Genomic DNA, 19,629 nt, shown 5'->3' on the forward strand with positions numbered 1-19,629 from the left:
GACCAGGTTTGTACTACCCCCACTCACGCGTAAGAACTAAAGCTACAGTTACCACTGGGAACAAGCTTCTCTCTTGGAAGGTCAACAAAGACACACCTACCCCCAGACCGTGCTCACTGGTGACTAGGGCTTATTTCTAGGAATTTCCCAAGGATGAAGGCCCCTGAAGTAAAACTGCTTCTGAATTGGGTCGTCTGCATCATCAGTTTCTTCTTTCTACTAAATTACTTCCATCTATATATAAACATTACTTAATAAATTTTTAAACAAATAAACAAAAGACTTCTCAGAAAACTATCTCCCCTTCTAGTTATTGCCCTATTTCTCTGGTCTCTTTCTTTTTTTTTTTTTTTTTTTTTTTTTTTTAATTTTTTTTTCAACGTTTATTTATTTTTGGGACAGAGAGAGACAGAGCATGAACGGGGGAGGGGCAGAGAGAGAGGGAGACACAGAATCAGAAACAGGCTCCAGGCTCTGAGCCATCAGCCCAGAGCCCGACTCGGGGCTCAAACTCACGGACCGCGAGATCGTGACCTGGCTGAAGTCGGACACTTAACCGACTGTGCCACCCAGGTACCCCCTCTGGTCTCTTTCATAGTAAAACTCTTAGAAAAAGTTGTCTGGATTTGTTTGCTGTACTTTCTCCCTTATCAATTTTTTCCCAAGTCACTCCAGTGGTACTTTCATCCTCAACATTCCCGTATCCACCAAAATATTGAAAAAGCCATTGATTCCTTCTTCATCCTCACTTTACCTAATCATCCTGTAGCATTTGATGTGTTTGGCCACCACTTCCTTTTCGAAATACTTTCCTCTTCAGGCCTCCCAGACAGTAGAGTTGCCTGATTCTCCTCTTATCCCTCTATTCTTCCTTAGTCTTCCTTGCTGAGTCTTCCTCCACTACCAGATCTCCGAAGGTCAGAATCCTCGAGGGCAGTGTCCTTAGTCCTCTTCTCTTTTCATGCACACAGTGCTACTCATTACCTGGTCAGTCTAGCAGAGGTTTATTGAGTATATTGACATTATTTTTGCAAAGAACCAGCCTTTAATTAATTTTCTCTCTTAGTTATCTATTGCTATGAAACAAATTACCTCAAAACTTACCAGATGAAAACAACATTTATCCCAGTTTCTATAATTCAGGAATCTGAGCATGGCTTAACTGGGTGTCTCAACCTCAAAGAGTCTCATAAAGCTGCAGTTAAGGTGTTGCCTGGGCTGCGGTCTCATCTGAAGAATAAACTGAGAACAGAGCCGTTTTCACACTCACTCACATGGTTGGTAGGATTCAGCTGTTTGTGAGCTGTTAGACTGAAGGTGTCAGTTCTTTGCTGATTGTTGACCTGCAGCCTCCCTCAGTTCTTTGCCATATGGGTTTCTCCATAGGCATGGCAGCTAGCTTTCACCAGATTGAGCAAGCAGGAGAGCAAGAGAGGGCAAGCAAGATGAAGTGGTAGTCATTTTGTAACCTAATCTCAGAATGGACATCCCATCACTTTTGTCACAGTCTGTTATAAGCGAGTCACTAGCTTTAGCCACAATTCAAGAGGAGGGAGTTACACAAGGCATGAATATTAGGAGATGGGAATCATAGGATGCCATTTCAGAGGTTGCCTACAACACTTCCTTCTATTAACTTTTGGTTTAATTTGCTTATTTTTCTAGTTTCGTAAAGTGAAAGCTTAGATCACTGATTTTGGACCTTTCTTTTTTTCTAAAGTAAGCATTAAAACTACAAATTATCCCCTAAGAACAACCTTAGCTGCATTTCATAAATTTTGATGTGTTTTCATTTTTTATTCATTTCAAAATATTTTCTAATCTTGCTTGCAATCTCTATTTCTACCACAGCTTACTTAAAAATGTGTTTGTTGGGGCGCCTGGGTGGCTCAGTCAGTTAAGCGTCCGACTTCAGCTCAGGTCACGATCTCGCGGTCCGCGAGTTCGAGCCCCGCGTCAGGCTCTGGGCTAATGGCTCAGAGCCTGGAGCCTGCTTCCGATTCTGTGTCTCCCTCTCTGTTTGCCCCTCCCCTGTTCATGCTGTGTCTCTCTCTGTCTCAAAAATAAATAAACGTTAAAAAAAAATGTGTTTGTTGTTTAACCTTCAAATATTTACTGATTTTCCAAGTAACTTTACATTATTGCTTCCTGAGTTCTTTGTGGGCAGAGAACATATTGTATATTATTTCAGTTATTTTGAGTGTGTTGAGACTTGTTTTATGGCCCAGGATATGGTCTCTTTGGGTGAATGTTCCGTGTGCATTTGGAAGTGTGTTCTATATATAAATATCAATTATATCAAGTTAGTTGATAATTTGTGGACATCTTTGGTATCCTGACTGATTTCCTGTGTACTTATCGTATCAATTACTGAAAAAGGAGGTTGAAATCTCCAACTCTAATTGCAGATGTGTCTTATTTCTACTCTGAATTCTGTCAATTTTTGCTTGACGCATTTTGAACGTCTGTTACTGTGTGTATGCACAGTTAGAATTGTTACATCTTCTCATTGAATTGATGCCTCTATCCTTGTTTCTTATTCCTTCTTCCAAATTCTACTTTTCGTGATGTTAATATGGTCTTTCCACTTTTTAAAATTAGTGTTTTTATGGTATAACTTCTTCTGCTCTTTATCTATTAATCTGTATTTGTCTTTGTATTTGAGATGGGTTTTTGTAGACAACATATTATTGGATTTTTTTTTTACCCAGTTTGATAATCTCTTTTAATTTCAGTCTTTTAAATTGTTTAGGTTGTTCATATTTAAACTAATTTTTGATATGTTTGAATTTATATCTACCATCCTACTCTTTGTGTCATCTATTCTTTGTTCCCTTTTCCCTCTTTTTCTTATTTCTTATGAATTGATCAAGTATATTTTATCACTCTTAATCTCCACTCTTGGCTTATTAGCTGTACTATCTCTTTGTTTAATATTTTAGTCCTCATTCTAGGATTCCAGTTATAAATGTGCTAGAATTTTTTTGTTATTTTCTTAGACTGTGCTCTTTCCACCACCCCACCTCCTGCCCAAACTTTTCTCTTTCCTTCAGATTGTACAGTTTCAATTGACCCATCTTCAGGTTCAGAAATTCTTTTCTTTGACATCCTGTGAATTTAGCCCATCCAGTGAATTTTTTTAGGTATTTTTCATTTCTAGAATTTCATATTTGGGTTCTTTTATTCCTCATTTCGTTATTTTTATATTTTTCTGCATCTCTATTGGATTTCCTATCTTTTCATTTATTAGAAGTGTATTTTCCTTTACTTCCTTGAACATAGTTATAGTAGCTGGTTTAAAATCCATTTTGGTAGGGGCACCTGGGTGGCTCAGTTGGTTAAGTGTCCGACTTCGGCTCAGGTCATGATCTCACGATTCGTGGGTTCAAGCTCCATGTTGGGCTGTGTGCTAACAGCTCAGAGCCTGGAGCCTGCTTCGGATTCTGTGTCTCCCTCTCTCTCTCTGCCCCTCCCCCACTCATGCTCTGTCTCACTCTCTCTCTCAAAAATAAATAAATGTCAAAAAAAATTAAAATCCATTTTGGTAGTTAAAATATCTTTATCATTTCAGTATTGGCTTCTGTTGATCATCTTTCTCCTGCAGAACAGGTCATATTTTTGTATAACAACTAAGTTTGGATTATTCCCTGGACATTATGGGTATTATGTTGGGGAGACTGTGGATACTTTTGTAGTCCACCAAACACTGTTAAATTTTGTTTTAACAGGCAATTAATTAACTTAGACTCAAACTGCAGACTTTGTCATGCCTGTGATGTGCAGCAGTTGAAATCTCAATTCAGTACTTTTATCCTTAGCTGCAAGCTGCTTTGAGTCTGATCTGTACATTTCAGCACATTTCCCTGAGATTGAAGAGAGGCAGTGGGAAACTGTATTCACACACCTGAATCCTTACCTAACTCATATATCTTTGTCCTGCATGTTTGCTGCTTTAGGAGTAAATAAAACTAAAAGAGAAGAAATCAGGGGTACTTGGCTGGCTCAGTTCGTAGAGCATATGATTCTTGATCTTGGGGTTGTAAGTTTCAACTCCATGTTGAGCATACAGTTTACTTAAAACATTTTTAATTAAATAAAAAAGAGAAGAAATCATGATTCTCATTCATCTTCAAACTCAGACCAGGTTCCATGGCCTGGCCTAGTTCAAGAAGCCAAGATCATAAACAACCACATGTGCTTTGTTAAGGGATTTGGACTTCTGTTGACCCCTTAAATGGAGGCCACTGAAAGGTTTTAAGAAGGGAAGAATTGGTCATAATTACAGTTTAGCAAAATCACTTTGGATGCTTATGAAGGATGAGAGTGGGACAAGACCAGAAGCAAGGAGACCTGCTTTGAATGTTGTTTGGGCAATTTGGGCAAGAGATGATGGTGGATACCCAACCAGGGTATGTGAGAAAGAAGGAGAAAAGATGTCCCCAGATAGGAAAGAAAGCATGAGAACAGAACAAAAGTGGAAGGCATGTGGTATGAATTGAGAAATGTCTTCCTACAGCAAGTTGTGTTAAGTGCCTTGTGGAAGTAAGTCTAGATGGAGAGGGTGGGGCAGAGCCCTGAAGGCTGGACAGGGGAGCTTGGATTTGATATGATGGGCATTTGGGAATCATGATAAATTCTTAAGAAAGGAAGCAACACGAGAGGCGTGTAGGTGTGGTTGGCAGGGGCATGGAAAATGGATGAAGAAAGGAGGGCCTAGAGCCAGAGAGATCTCTGGAAGGCCTGATGTGGTATTCCTTGGCACAAAGAGATGAGCGGTTTGATTAGAGGGATGTCTGTGAGAATGGTGAGAAAAAGTAGATTAATAGGCAATTCAGAGCAAGAAATGAGAGACTCATCCTTTTTTTTTTTAACATTTAGTAGAAATGCAGGTATAATCCATCCAGCAATTGTTATTCTCATAGAAATGTTGAAAGACTCAAATGGAATAATATATGTGGTATCGTTTACAAATATTTGAGTGTCAAATACAGCTGGTTGCCTACTTTTGCACAGCCTATAAGCAAGAATGGTTTACAAATTTTTATTTTTTTTATTTTAATTTTTTTAATGTTTTATTTATTTTTGAGAGGGAGGGAGGGAGGGAGGGAGGGAGGGAGGGAGGGAGAGAGAGAGAGAGAGAGAGAGAGAGAGAGAGAGAGTCAGTGGGGGAGGGTTCAAGAGAGAGGGAGACCAGAATCCAAAGCAGGATCCAGGGTCTGAGCTGTCAGCACAGACCCCAGTGCGGGGCCTGAACTCATGAACTGCGAGATCATGACCTGAGCTGAAGTCAACTGAGTCACCCAGGCGCCCCTGGTTTTCACATTTTTAAATGGTTGAGAGGCACCTGGCTGGCTCAGTCAGTAGAGCATGCAACACTTGATCTTGGAGTTGTAAGTTTGAGCCCCATGTTGAATGTAGAGATTATTTTAAAAAATAATAATGAAGCCTAAATACTTGAGGAGGGGAGCAAAAAAATAACAATCTTTTGTGAGATGGTAAGAATATGAAATGTAAATTTCATGTCCTTAAATAAGGTTTTATTGAAGTAGTCAAGCTTATTTGCTTATATATTGTCTGTGGCTACTTTTGCACTACAATGGCAAAGTTGAGTAGTTACACAGAAATTGTATGGCCCTCAGAGCCAAAAGTATTTACTCTTTGACTCTTTACAGAAAGTCTCCTGACCTCTATTCTAAGGTAACCATTATCCCAGTACATAAATCTGTTTGTTTGACAGCCCTTCACTGTGTGCTTTTCAATGGAACCTCTTTGGAAGTGACTCATCTTTCCAAATAATTCTTTTTTCTTTTTTTGAGAGAGAGACAGAGCATGCAAGCTGGGGAGTGGGGCAGAGAGAGAGAGAGAGAGAGAGAGAGAACAAGAGAGAGAGAGCATCTTAAGCAGGCTCCACGCTCAGCACAGAGCCCGCACACAGGGCTTGATCTCACGACCCTGGGATCAGGACCTAAGCCAAAATCCAGAGTCAGACACTCAACTGACTGAACCACCGAGGCACCCCTCCAAATCATTCGTAAGTCCTTTTCCTCCCCCAAACCAAGCTTTGTATTCTAAACAGCAGAAACCTTACCTTTTATAATTAGTTTTCTTTAAATAGATTTGAGTAGATAATGCATTTCTTTTCTGAAAATCATCAACTGTAAGAATCATTAACTCAGGATACATATAGGATGCCATTGGCAAGGGCCCTTTCTTAAAAGATAATAATATAATTATACTTGAATGCTTCAGTGTTTTCTTTTGCTATTTTTATTTTCAGCGTCTTCATACTTTTGTCTTCTCGTCTCATTCCCCTATTCCAATTTAGAGCAAATCAAAGCATTAATTTGGATCCTTCCTTGCGTATGTGAAAGGATACAGTACAGTGGAGCACCTGATTCTGTCTTTGCAAGTCTTGAAATAGATTCTTTCATTCGCTTTGACTTACGGACTTACAAGAGCGTACACCAACAATCTAATTAAAATATAATATTCCCTTCAGAAAGAAGTTGTGACTTAATTTTCCTCATTTTGACCTGATGTAGTAGAGATTGATTCTGTAACGCTTGAGGAATGTTCTGTTAATAATTCAGACATGAAGTTTTCTTCGTGGCACAGGCTTCATGATTTGTGTTTGTCAATATTATGAGGCTAACTAACACTTGGGCATGCTTTAACGAGTTAGAACATTTATGCAACAAATTAAATTAATTAAGTCAGTGGCATGGTCTTAATACTTTAATCATTACAGAATTGTAAAGAGCACCTCCTTCATTTAAAATATCTAGTTTTTTTTTTTCGCCTTTCATCTTTTAAAATAACTTGCCATAAACCTGGAACTTTTCCTTCCTTGTGATCACATTTCTGGGCTTTAGTCTGTTAATTCCGTCCTTCAAGAAAAGTCCAGAAGTACCTGGGTGGCTCAGTCTGTTAAGAGTCTGACACTTGGTCTCAGGTCAGGTCTTAACCTTAGAGTCATGAGTTTGAGCCCCACATTGGGCTCTGTGCTAGCCCTGAGGGCTACTTAAAAAAAAAAAAAAAGTGAAAAAAGGAAAAAAGAAAATTCCACCCTGTTTCTGAAATCTGTTACTGTCTCAAGCACATTTTCCAGAACTACTCTATTTTTCTTGTCAGTAACACGTAAGGGTGGAGTCAATTATTGCAGATTTTCCTCGTAGGGTGACTTTGTGTAAACTGATAGTTTATACACTGATTAAACCAATCTTGAAGTTCAATGAGCTGATGAAATGGAATGAGTAACCTAGTTAATACATAACTATAGAAGTCTTGGCATCCCCTGTTTGAACCTTTCTTTGTTTCTGTGTTACTTTAGTTCATTGGGTTGCCAAAAGTCCATTGGTACAAAGCATTTCCTGTACATTGTCTTACTTTGTCCAAAAGATATTTATCTGTGGTTCTTATTTGCACATCACTCTGTCATTTGAAGACAAGGAAAGAAAACATCCTTGTGCATGTTGAAGTGTTAGGTCGGGTCTCTACTTCTCCCATTACCTTCACTTAACTCTTTTCTTCCCTCTCCTCTCCCATTTAAAACTCCTCTCTATAAGTACCTACACAGGCTTGACCATCACTAAAAGTAATCAAATTTCAGAAATTATCTCACCATTAAATCTTTCTTGTTCCTTCCCAGCTTGTAAAAAGGAGGTAGCAGGTATATTAATACTTACTAAGGGGTGGATGGCAGCTTCCCATTGTGCTGCCCTTCTTGGGATGATTTTGCATTTTAAGTAATGAGGCTATGTAGCCCAAAGAAATAAATTTGTAATCATTAAATAGATTCCAAGGCAGTATAATCTGCTAAGAAAAGAACTATTAGGAGACAAGAAGGTCTCTCTGTCTCTTTAAAACATACCTGGGAGGTCACTTGCACCCATAATAGCCCCACTAACAGGTTTGTTTTTATTTAATAACTTGTCCCACAGGGGTCTTCCTCTGGTTACATCTAAGCCTATCAAAGTCTGTCTACATACAATTTGCATGTAAACCATCCCTGTGCCCCTCTCTGTGATGAGGTACAGTGAAACTAGGCCCATGAAAGGGAGGGTAAGAACCCCGGAAATCTTTGCTAACCTACTCATAGCTCAGGGTCATGTCTTGGTTACATTACCTTAAAAAGGATAACAGTATGAATGAAAAACCAAAAGCAGCAGATCAACAATTAGCCTTAGGGAGAAATGTGGGTCCTAACATGTAGACACCAGTAGGGGGAAATCTATCCAGGGACTACCCAGCATTCTTGCCTAGTGACTACTGTGACGTGCCTCCCTTGCAAGTCCTATCAAGATTACACGGTGGCTTTGGCTCTAGCACTCTGCAGTGCCCTAATATGTGCATCAGGTTTAGGGGTTCAGCCACTTTTACAAAGCCACTTGTCAGTCATCTCCTACTGCTAGGAAATCTGAAGTATTCAGTTCTTTTCCACTTTGAAAATGGTAAAGAAGAGGGGAATTTTTTTTTGTTCTTCTCTTCAGGCTAGAATTAATAGGATTCCAGCCTTTACACAAGACAATTAAGTGACAGTTCTGGTGTTTGCCCATGGACCAGAGGAACTTATTCCCATTATGCCCTATTGCTTATACACTGTTTTAAGAACCAAGTCCCTGGCTTCTCTTTTGCCTTTTCTTTATGAGGTTAAACAAAGAAAGGTGAAAATTGCAAGGACTGAAATGTCAGAGATGTGGTGGGAGAATCAGCTGGCCACATTAATATCCTTTGTTTCAGAACGGAAGTTCCTGCTGATCTTAACGGAGAGCCAAGTAAATGTCCTGATGGCAGTAGAAAACACCTTTTGCCTGGAGACAAGAGCCTGATCTTGAAAACTTGTCTGTCCTTCAGTAGCTGTGTGACCTCAGATCAGCCTGTTTTTAACTTTTCTTTCCTTGTTTGTAATACAGGGTTAATAGTATTTTTTTTCCACCTACCTCAGATTCTTGTGAGGTTCAAACAAGATAATAGGCACACAGGGCTTTGTAGATAAAGAGGCTTACAAATGCACACAATACTGTGCACAGTATTTTATTCCACAGCATTTTATATCTGCAGCTGCATAATTTATCTTAACTAAAGTCTCTCTCCTCATCATAAAGGGCTATGTGGGGAAGGGAAACAGAAATCAGAAAAGAGATGATTTCCCCAGAGCTGCAGGGGAAATTCAAGGCTAAAAAGTAATTGTTGTTAATAGATCAAAATTTACCTCTGAATTTTTTAATGATGAATTTCATCAAAAATTAATTGCATTTAAATTATTTAACTCTCTAAATGGCTTTTGGAGAGGAAATCCTGCCTGTCAGACTCTGCCTTGTCAATCAAATCTCCTTCTGACCTTGACAGAAATTATAATCTCTGTTGACTCTGGTCCACACATGGCAATAACTTGTATTCATGAGGTGTTACAAGAAACCAGTAATTCTTATGTAGCGATCTAGGCTCTGAAATATAAGAAAAATGAATAGATGTTAAGGAGGACATAATAGGGTACATGGACAGAATTAGATTTATATTTTGTCTTCTGTTTCCTTATTGATTGGGCAGCAGTATTTCTGTGAGGGCATGTGGCTGTCCATGATGTTACCCCTAAAGATCTATTCATTTTCATTCTAGAATAACTGGTAATTCAAGATGAGAGGAAACGTAGTTCCTCTGGACTCTTTTTTGGTAACTGATTTAGTGAAACTAAGTGTGTATTGTATCGTTTAACTGTCTTGCACCTTTACTTTTTTTCCTCCCGAAAATATCTAATATAAAAACCTAAAGTACAGAGAGTACCATCTTGGAAAGAGGAAGAGCAGACTTGAACTGGTCAGATTACCGAGGGGCATTTAAAGACTGAGATCTGGGAGCCCGCAAAGATAAGATTAAAATTCAAAGATATGCAGAGAAAGACCAGTTCCCTATCTCTACTTGAGTCTGGTCCATGTAGGGAAAGGAAATAAAGAGCAGAAGAGATTTGGTCTGGACAAAATAAAAAGCCTAGAGCACAAAGGTTTTTAAATATTTGCAGGAGGTCTTAACTGTCTCTGGGTTAATGTTTGTCAAATGCGGTTTGGCACAGCCATACCTCAAGATAGGATATTGGACCAAATGGCTAACTACATATAAGGACCTCTAAGTTTAAATCTTCAATATTTTTCTTGCCTCTTTTAAGAGACTTTTGAATTACACTAATATTAAAAAAAAAACTGATGCAGTGAAAGTTAATTTAGAAGGTTTTTTAAAATGTCACCCATTAAACTGCCAGCTCTGAAGTTAGTAAAGACTGAAATTGTATTGGCACCATCGTTTACTGACAAATAAGGAAGCAAAGAGCTGGCAGAAGCAATGCCATTCATAGAGCAGTGGGAAAGCTCTGGGTTTTGCCTGACTGGTGGTCAAGGGCAGGATCTGTTTCCTGTAGTGGGCATCTCATCAAAGCATCTCCTGCCTCATGTTTGAAGGGAATAGCCATTGTGATTTGTCTGTAGAATTCGCCCCAAGCCTTTGGTCTCTGAGCTTTTAGAAGGCAGAAGTGTGTTTCACATCAGATTCTGCTTATATATATATACCTCTTCTCTTCTAGTATGTGAAGATTTTTATAGAAGTTATTTATTTTTTTCCAGCTTTATTGTAAAATAGATTCTCTAATTCTCCTACCCCTCCTACTTTCAAAACTTGCTTTTTTAAAAAAGCAGCTTTGAGACATAATTCATTTACCATACAATTCATCCATTTGCAATGTACAATTTTAAATTATTTTGTGTGTTCACAAGGTTGTGCAACCATTGCCACAATAAATTTTCGGAATGTTATTATTCCAAAAGAAACCATTCACATACCATTACCAGTCAGGCAATCGCAAATATACTGTCTCTAAGGATTTACTTATTGCTGACATTTCCTATAAATTAAATCATACACGTGTGTTTTTTTGTGTGTGATGTCTTCTTTCACTTAACGTGATGGTTTCAAAGTTCATTTATGGTGCTGCATGTGTCAGTATTTCATTTCTTTTTATTGACAAGTAATATTCCTCTGAATCAATATACCATATTTTTAATCAGCTATACCAGGGGACTATAACAAAGGGCATGCAGCAAGATGAATATGACCAAGAATAGGCAGAGTCACATCATAGAGGGCATGAAGTTAGGACTTGAACAATGGGGAAGGAATAATGTAAAATGCTTTGGCCACTTTGAAAGCCAGTTTGGTGGCTTCATATAAAACTAAACATAGTTTTACCATATAACCCGGCAGTCATGCTCCTTAGTGTTTACCCAAATGAGTTGAAAACTTACATCTGCACAAAAACCTGCATATATATGTTTCTTTTATTTAAAATTTTTTTTTAATTTTTTTAAAGAATTTTAAGTTTACTTATTTATTTTGAGAGAGAGAAAAAGAGAGAGTGGGGGAGGGGCAGAGAGAGAGATAGGGAGAGAGAGAGAATCCCAAGAAGGCACCACGTTGTCAGCGTGGAGTCCAATGTGGGGCTCAAACTCACAAACCGTGAGATCATGACCTGAGTGGAAATCAAGAGTCAGATGCCAGACTGAGCCACTGAGGCTCCCTTGCACATGTAGGTTTATAGCAGCTTAATTCATAATTGCCAAAACTTGGAAGCAACCAAGATGTCCTTCAGTAGGTGAATGGATAAATAGATTGTGGTATAGAGAGTGGAAATTTTTCAGCACATAAAAGAAATGAACTATCAAGCCATGAAAAGACATGGAGAAACCTTAGAAGACTATTTCTAAGGGGTGTCTGGGTGGCTCAGTTGGTTAAGCGCCCGACTTCAGCTCAGGTCTTAATCTCATGGTTAGTGAGTTCGAGCCCTGCACTGGGCTCTGCCCTGGTGGCGTGGAGCCTGCTCGGGATTCTCTCTCTGCCCCTCCCCCACTTGTCCTTTCTCAAAATAAATACATAGTTTGTTTGTTTTTTTTAAGCCGATTACTAAGTGAAAGAAGCCAATCTGAAAAGCTTACATACCATATGATATTTTTGGAACAGTGTGACATTCAGGAAAACTGTGGAGACAGTAAGTTCAGTAGGTAACAGGGGTTAGCCCAAAGGGAGAGATGAGTAGGCAGAGCATAGGATTGTTAGGTCACTGAAACTGTTCTGTATGATACTATAATGCTGGATACATACCCTTATACATTTGTCAACCCATGCAATGTACAACACAAGAGTGACCCTTAATGTAAACTACGGGCTTTGGCTGATAATGATCTGTTGATATAAGTTCATCAGTTGAAACAAACATATGGCCCCGGTGCAGGATGTTGTTAGCGGGGGAGTCAGGGAAAGAGAGGGGAAGGAGGTATATGGGAACTCTGTACTTTCTGCCTAATTTTGCTGTGAACCTAAAACTGCTCTAAAAAATAAAATCTATTAAAAAGAAGAAAGCATTATCAGTTTTCCATTGTTCAATACCTTACCTTCATGCCTGTGTGGTTTGATATTGGGTATTTCTGATCATATTCACCTTTTAGTGCACCCTTTGTTACAGTCACCTCGTGTAGCTGCTATTTTATGAATATGCCATCCATTTTTTTTGCTCTCCCCCCACCACCCCGTGCCTCCATGGCTACAGACATAGTTCCATCTACCTGCTTTTCCTATTGTATCTCTGAAATCCTCACCATCTTTCAAGATTCGATTTAGACGCCACCTCCTCTATGAAGTCTTCCCTGAAGAGACTAAATCTCACCCACCCTGTTGCTTTTGTGCCACTTGGTAACTGTAGTTTCCTAGAAATAAGAACAGAATCTCTTTCATTTCTCAGTCTCTAGTGCCCCATGGAGTCCCTAGCACATAGCAGTACCTATTAAATGTTTTCATTAAATTGGCCTGTTGGAAGAACATTTTTCAAACTGAAGTCTGGAGATTAAATTCTGATGTATTTTAGGGGTCTGTGAATTCTCTAAAAGATTAAAAAAAATTTTTTTTAATATTTACTTATTTTTGAGAGACAGGGAGAGAGAGAGAGAGAAACAGAGCGTGAGCAGGGGAGGGGCAGAGAGAGAGGCAGACACAGAATCTGAAGCAGGCTCCAGGCTCTGAGCTGCCAGCACAGAACCCTACATGGGGCTTGAACTCATGGACTGCAAGATCATGACCTGAGCCACAGTCCGACACTTAACCGACTGAGCCACCCAGGTACCCCATCTAAAAGATTTTTTTTAATGTTGCATTTTCATTTTGATGATAATTCTGAATCACCTGGATCTGCATTATAATCAAGTCGCACTGCACAATTTCAGTGCCCATGTTTGTGTTTGGGAAACATTGGACTAAAGCATTCGTCAGAATGTATATAAACTTCTGATGACAGAGGAGTGCTGGCTGTAAGTGTTCATTCAATCTTTGAAAAATATAACTGGTTTTACTCAGCAGTACCTTAGCCAGCAGGCTAGGATATTCCTTACTTACTTCTTGTTGGTAAATTGAATAGAGTACTTAGGAGTGGTTTTATCTGTCTTCATTTCTATGTCTTCAAAAAAAAATTTTTTTAATTAAAAGAAAAGGAGGGAAGGGAGAGAAGAAAAAGAATAAAGGAGTCACCAGACATAAAAAATGGAGTTTTGATAGGATGACATAAGGATTTGGCCAAGGGTGGCATTTCCTTTTCTCACTCTCACTTTTAGGACCTGTTTCAGTTAACTAGGGGAATGGTTGAGCCCTTGAAATCAGCAGGTCCCCTGGCTCCAAATTGTGTGAATTCGGATGTGATAGCACCTTTCCACCATATAAGAGTCTCTTGCTGCAGTCATCTCGGCTTCTGCATGAAAGGAGACGGGATCTGATCAATGAATCTATCAGTCTAGACTTAAAGTACCATTGAAAAGCTTGATAAAACAATAGCCAAATTATGGGAAGAGCTTAAAGGTCCATCAACTGATGACTGGATAAAGAAGATGTGGTTTATATATACACTGGAATACTACTTGGCAATGAGAAGGAATGAAATCATGCCATTTGCAGCAACATGGATAGAACTGGAAGGTATTATGCTGAGTGAAATAAGTCAGTCAGAGAAGGACAGATATCATGTTTTCACTCATATGTGGATCTTGAGAAACTTAACAGAAGATCATGGGGGAAGGGAAGGGAAAAAAAATAGTTAAAAACAGAGAGGAGGGGAGGCAAACCATAAGAGACTCTTAAATACAGAGAACAAACTGAGGGTGGATGGGGGGGTGGGGGAGAGGGGAAAATGGGTGATGGGCATGGAGGAGGGCACTTATTGGGATGAGCACTGGGTGTTGTATGTCAGCCAGTTTGACAGTAAATTATATTCAAAAAAAGAAAAGAAAGAAAGAAAAACTTGATAAAAATCTAGCAAATCCTGGGTGGCTCAGTTGGTTAAGTGTCTGACTCTTGACTTCGGCTCAGCTTATGATCTCACAGTTCATGGGTTCAAGCCCCAGGTCAGGCTCTGCACTGACAAGAAGAGCCTCCTTGGGATTCTCTCTCTCTCTCTCTCTCTCTCTCTCTCTCTCTCTCTCTGCCCCTCCCCCATCTCTCAAAATTAAAATTAATAAACTTAAAATTTTTGAAAAAAAATCTTCCAAATCCTAATTTATTAAGAGTCTTTTCACATAGATGATAATTGGTACGAGTAAGTCATAGGCAGTTTAAAAAGGTTTTCAGCTCTTTTCACTATGCATTTGATTTTTCACCTTCCAAAGCAACTCACTTTCATTAAGTTTGTTCAAACAAATCTAGATCCTTCTCTGGTTTCCTTGAACACACAGCTGTGTGCATCTCAGTAAGACTGATTATTGCTGACTTCCTGAAAAGAACATGGAGATGCAAATAGCCAGGTGTTGTCATCATCGTTGCACAAAGTAGAAGTCATCAGAGCTGAACTAAGATATACCTCTCTGACGAGCATCTACTTGAGTAAGTTTGTAAAAGTGAGCTTGGATTTACCATGTTCATTTGCCTGAGGCTGTTCAGAAATGCCCAAGGAAAAGATTATGGTCTCTCTAACTTCAGTTCTCGTGGGTATCTCTTAGTCTAAATATTGTAGTCCGTGGTAAGTATTTTCTGAATATGGGTGGGGGGGTGGGAAATTCAGAAATCAGTACCTTTTTTTTTTTTTTTATAAAAGCCATATAAGACATAGGTTTTTAAGGAAACAACAGGATGGTAATGAATGTTTGGTCTTGTCAGGGGTCGAGTATGTGCTATCTTAAAGACAAAAGGTGCATTAGGATTTTGGAATTTTGTTGTTCAAATAAATTTCAACTGAAGCAATAAGCACATCTCATCTGAATAAAGAAAAATACAAAAAAACAAAAACAAAAGCAAAAAAACCCACCCTAAATCTAACCCCTCCCGTATGGGATAATTGAGGTTTTGTTGCTTAATCAGAAACTAAGGAATAGTAGCAGGTATCCCAGAGCCTAGGGTTTTAGTTTATAATGGAATGAGTTAGTCAGCGGTTGGGAAATATACTCAGTATTTAAGCCTTTCACATGAACTACTACTTTAAATAGTTACTCACCTGTTTTGTTTTTTTTTTAATAGGTTGGCTTATGTATAAAGATGACTTAGCTCTTTGGGAAAGTCATATATATAAGCTAATATCGTAAGAGTCATGCTGTGTACTAGGCTTTTGTCCCAATTAAAATTGCAGTTGGAAGAAAGAAAATTATTGGGTTTGATTTTTTTCTTTTGTTATAAAATGATTTTGAGCTCTTTAAAAAACATATACTGTGTTAAGTTCCTTTGTTTTGGCAAATCTAACTTTGATGGCTTTGTATTGATAGACATCAAACTGACATAGAATTGCTCTACAATTTTATTTATTTTTTATGTTTTGTTTTTAAAGGTTTTTTTGTTTGTTTATTTTTAAGTAGTCTCTGCATGCAACATGGGGCTCGAACTCACGACCCCAGTATCACAAGTTGCATGCTCTTCCAAATGAGCAAGCCAGGCACCCCAAAGTGCGCTATAGTTTTAAAGAACATTCCATTTTTCATACGATATGTTAGAATGCTTTTGGCTGCAGATGACAGAAATTCCCAACTCAACTGGCTTAAACAGTAAGGAATGAATTGCTTGCACATAACACAAAGTCCAGGAGTGGTTGCTTTTTTGGCTTCGTGATATCATTCAAGACCCAGATTCTTTTCATCTTTCTGCTCTGCCAACTTCAGCTTTTGGCTTCGTCCTCTAGTCCCTCATGGTTTCAAGTTGGCTACAGTAACTCTAAGGTGTCATATCGTTATCATAGCCAGAGGCAAAATGTCTTCCAGCAGATTTTCCTTTACACCTCATTGTCCACACTAGGTCACATGCCCATATGTAAACCAATTAATGCACAGGGATGTGTCCACCATGATTCATTTAGACCAATGAAGACCTTAGTCTGAATCAAATGGGTGATGGTTCGGACAGGGCAGGGGAAGGTGGGTACTTGGACAAAATTAGAATGCTATTTGCAAGGAAGAATGGGAGAATGCCAATGCGATGTGCATAACAAATGTGGCTTTTGGAATCCCTAAAGCTCAAATTAAGTACCTTCTATGTAGGATCTTGAAATTGTCTGCCCATGTCAAAATGTAGCCTTGGAAGCTATATTCTCTGATTACCTGCATTCATTTTTTGTTCTGCACAGAAACCTGGTCAGGACTGACCCCCAGCCTAGATACTAGGATCCGGTACAGCCTTGAGAAACTAGCCACATGGCATGGTAGGCACTAAGAGAAGGGAAGATTAGTCAGAGGCAAGCAGTAGCTTCCCAGGAAATGGTAGCAGAGATGTAAATCCACAAAGAACACCAGGATTGATCAAGGATGTGACAAATCTAGGCTGTGTATGTGAGTTCAGGTTACAGAGAACATGACAGCAGGGCACTTTGAGAACTGCAAGGTGAATACAGTGTTCCAGCTCTTCTAGCCTCAACTGTGGAAAAAGAAAGTAGCGTGTGGGCCCAGGGCCTGCTGACTGGTACAACGCAGGGCTCTTGAGATGCTAACCTTCCTACTGGCTCCTCTTGGTTCTTAGGTGCGCTTGGGGATGGAACTGGTAGAGCATTCAGTTAAATGGATGCTCATTTTGTAAGTACTATTGAAACTCAAGCAGGGCCAGAATTTATGTAAATGCAACGTTAAATTGTGGTTTTGTTAATGTAGTGGTATGGCCGCGACTTTTATGGTGGCTGCGCCCTCACCCCTGGCTCTCAGCGTCCTCCACACACATACACACCTTCCTTAGTTTGTCCTCACAGCCGTTACTGCTGCAGGAAGATGTGTCTACTGTTTATTGTCTTGCTCCCTCACTAGAAGTAGGATTCATGAAGATGGGACCTTTACTTTTTTTTTTCATGTTTTGTCACCTCCAGACTGAGAATGTGCTTGGAGTATTGTAGGTAGTCATTTAAGATTTGTTGGACGAGGGGCGCCTGGCTGCCTCAGTTGGTAAAACATGTGACTCTTGTTGTTGGGGCTGTGAGTTTAAGCCCCATGTCGAGGATAGCGTTACTAAAATTTTTTTTTAAACTAAAAGATTGGCTGGATGAATGAATAAGGTACCTCTTGATGTTCTTCCTAAAATTTTTCTCTGTTACCAAATTGATGTTCCTTTTTTTATTGGATAATAAGAACTATGTTTTTTCTGTTTCCTTTTATGTCTTAGCCACCAGGAATTGATAAGCTAAGTTCTGGGATCCTTAGCTTGGGATATCTGCACTCCCTCACTTACTGTAGAGCTTTTAAAAGTACTTATTTCAGTGATACATAATTTCAGTGTTATTTATTATAAGTTTCTTCAAATTCTATATGGAAATAAACAAAGGTTGGATAATAATAAATGCACAGACTGAATGAAGGGTAAAAGAGAGAAGTCAAAAAGAACATCAGGATTTTGAGTCTGGATGAATAAGAATACTGGGGCTGTTATTAATAGAAATAGTAACCTGATCAAAACATTACTCATAAAAGTATCTTTCTCTGTCACCATGTTGGGCACATCTCACTCCATTGTTGCTTGGTCTTTTTTTTCCCTCTTCCCCATTTAGGCTTTGAATGCCATGAGGGAAAGGACTGTGTCTTTCTTGTTTATGATTGGATCCCCAGGCCTAGTATAGTGCCTAGCACGTATTACCTTTTCTTTACCGTGCATTTTTCTCTACATTAGTAAACATTCACTTGTTTGTCATCTGCTCTTACCTTTTCAGCCTGCAATTTCCCCTCCTTCTCTCATTTTCCTGTGCCTTCCCTCCCAACAAAGAAACTTCATTCCTTTAACAGCAACAGCCTCCCTCTAGGGATGGTGAATGTATGCTTCTTCCTTTTCCAGTCTCCTGAACCTCATTCCCCTGATGACTAAACCAAAGGTGACTCATCAACTCATAGATTCGTATAACTGGAAAGGACCTGAGAGATGTCTTGTCTAATTGACTTATCTCTAGTTGGTCCAGAGAGGTGAAGCAAATTGCCCAAAGTCAAAATGCTAGTTGGTAGCAGGGCCAAAACTAGAACACACATCTCTTAACTCTGGATCTATATCTCACACTACAGAATGAGCAAGTTCCTTCCTAAGACCAGAAAGGAAAAGTACTACAGTAAAAGTAGAAATATATGTTTTCCTCTTAGTTGGAAATTTCAAATACAATCAGTATGTTATAGGAGTTAAGTATCAAACTACGTAACTTTGATCTTGGGCATATTTGCTCTACGGACAAGTTATTTAAATCTTCTCTTTTAGTATATCCTTTCTATCATTTTTCTATACATGTGTATATTTCATATACATATTTAAATCTGTAAGTTTGGTTTGTTAATAGTTAATAGAGAGAAGTTGCATCTGTGCATTTTTACATACACAGATGGAATGATACTGGTTCTATTACTTCCTTTTGCTTTAACAGTGTCTTCAGGGACCTTTCTATATTAGTGCATATAATTCTGTCATTTTCTTTTTAACGACTGCATTGTACTCCATAATATATATGTTTATTTAACCACTTCCATATTAATTAATATTTAATTCTCATTTTTCACTGTTACAATTCTTGTAGTTAAGTCTTTATGCAGATATCCTTGTGCATATATGTGACTCCCTCTTCAGGATTGATATTCAGAAATGCAAATACTGGGTCTCGGAGTAGGCACAAAGTCCCCTCTATTCTGAAAACAAGCTATGGCTGAATTACTGCTAACTCAATTTCTGCAATTCATAGTCATGTTAACTGGGCAGGGGATGAGTCTTTTGACTGTCTGTAGTATATTAGGAACTGGGAGCCTTTTAGAGAAATTTCTCCTTCATCTTTATCCCATACTGTGTGGAAAATACATTGTGTTTTGAGGGAAAAGGAAGTCAAAACAGTCTCCTCCCCCCCCTTCCAAGTGTTTGAAATTAGTGAGTTTAGGGTCTCCAAGCAACCTCTGCTTGGCTCTATGTTGGCAGTTACCACAGTACTGTAATTGTTGGTACTTATCTGTTTGTACCCACCTCCTAAACTTTGGGCTTTCTAAAGGGTAAAGATTATGTTTATGTTTTTTTATCCCTAGAACATTATCATGATACCTAGCACATAATTTTGTTTTGTTGAACAAATTAATGAACTCAGTTCAACATTAGCATTTGTTGAGTACTTCATACAAACAAAGATTACTGAGA

At 38.8% G+C, this 19,629-nt stretch overlaps 1 protein-coding gene across 3 annotated transcripts in view; it reads left to right on the forward strand.

The window, feature by feature from the left end:
• TANGO6 (transport and golgi organization 6 homolog) overlaps positions 1-19,629 on the forward strand; it is a 194,652-nt gene that overhangs the window by 124,411 nt on the left and 50,612 nt on the right. The gene's annotated exons all lie outside the window — the stretch shown is intronic.

The sequence above is a fragment of the Felis catus genome, chromosome E2 (genome assembly GCF_018350175.1).
Source record: "Felis catus isolate Fca126 chromosome E2, F.catus_Fca126_mat1.0, whole genome shotgun sequence".
Taxonomy (NCBI): domain Eukaryota; kingdom Metazoa; phylum Chordata; class Mammalia; order Carnivora; family Felidae; genus Felis; species Felis catus.